Source organism: Orcinus orca, chromosome 2 (genome assembly GCF_937001465.1).
Source record: "Orcinus orca chromosome 2, mOrcOrc1.1, whole genome shotgun sequence".
Lineage (NCBI taxonomy): Eukaryota > Metazoa > Chordata > Mammalia > Artiodactyla > Delphinidae > Orcinus > Orcinus orca.
Window position 1 is genome coordinate 79,291,980 of NC_064560.1, and position 752 is coordinate 79,292,731.

The window sequence follows — 752 nt, forward strand, 5'->3', positions numbered from 1 at the left end:
ACTACTGAGACTATGGAGTATTAAGAGTATGAAATTAGATATCAGACAGCCCTAGATTCTAATTTCAGATATTTCACTAAAAGAAGTAACTGTAAAGTATCTAATAACATTTTAAAAAATCAGTAATGTCATATTTCTTAAACATTCACCCTGTGATAGGCTCTGAACGCACTGACCAACTGCAAGCAACTGAAGAAAAAAAAAAAAAAATTCCTTAAACACCAACATCCCTGTAAGGGCACTTACCACACTCATTGCGTTTCATATGTGTTCCATAAATATTCTTTCTGGACAACGCTTAGACACCTAGAGCTCTGTCATTCAATGTCTGATCCAAGAGGTGGCAGCTTCCTTTTTATATGTCTTTGTTTCCATCTCGCCACCTGTGTGCCTTCTGAGATCCAAGGGTGAGCTCCCATTTTTGCTTTGAACAGTGTGTGTGGGCACACACACACACACACATATATACACACACATATATGTATATATAAAAAAAAGAAAAAAGAGAAAATAATTAGCTCAGAAAAATCTATGAAAAGAAAAAAAAGGGATGTTTGAAAAACTGGCAAAGTGTACGACTACACCTGCCATTTCTAGCTATTCAGTTTTCACATGTCAAGCCAACATTTTCTGCCAAGAATAATGTCCTCTGAAAAGTCTATTGAGGCACAGTGACTGGATTTCAGAGTGTCCTTTTAAGCTCAAATTTTGAAATCATCATGTTCAGACAAGGTCCTGTGTCATCATAAACC

At 36.3% G+C, this 752-nt stretch overlaps 1 non-coding gene across 1 annotated transcript; it reads right to left on the reverse strand.

The window, feature by feature from the left end:
* Positions 1-678: 678 nt before the first annotated feature.
* LOC117202072 (small nucleolar RNA SNORD107) lies at positions 679-752 on the reverse strand. The gene has a single exon (XR_004484246.1). It is a non-coding gene; the product is annotated as a small nucleolar RNA SNORD107 (small nucleolar RNA).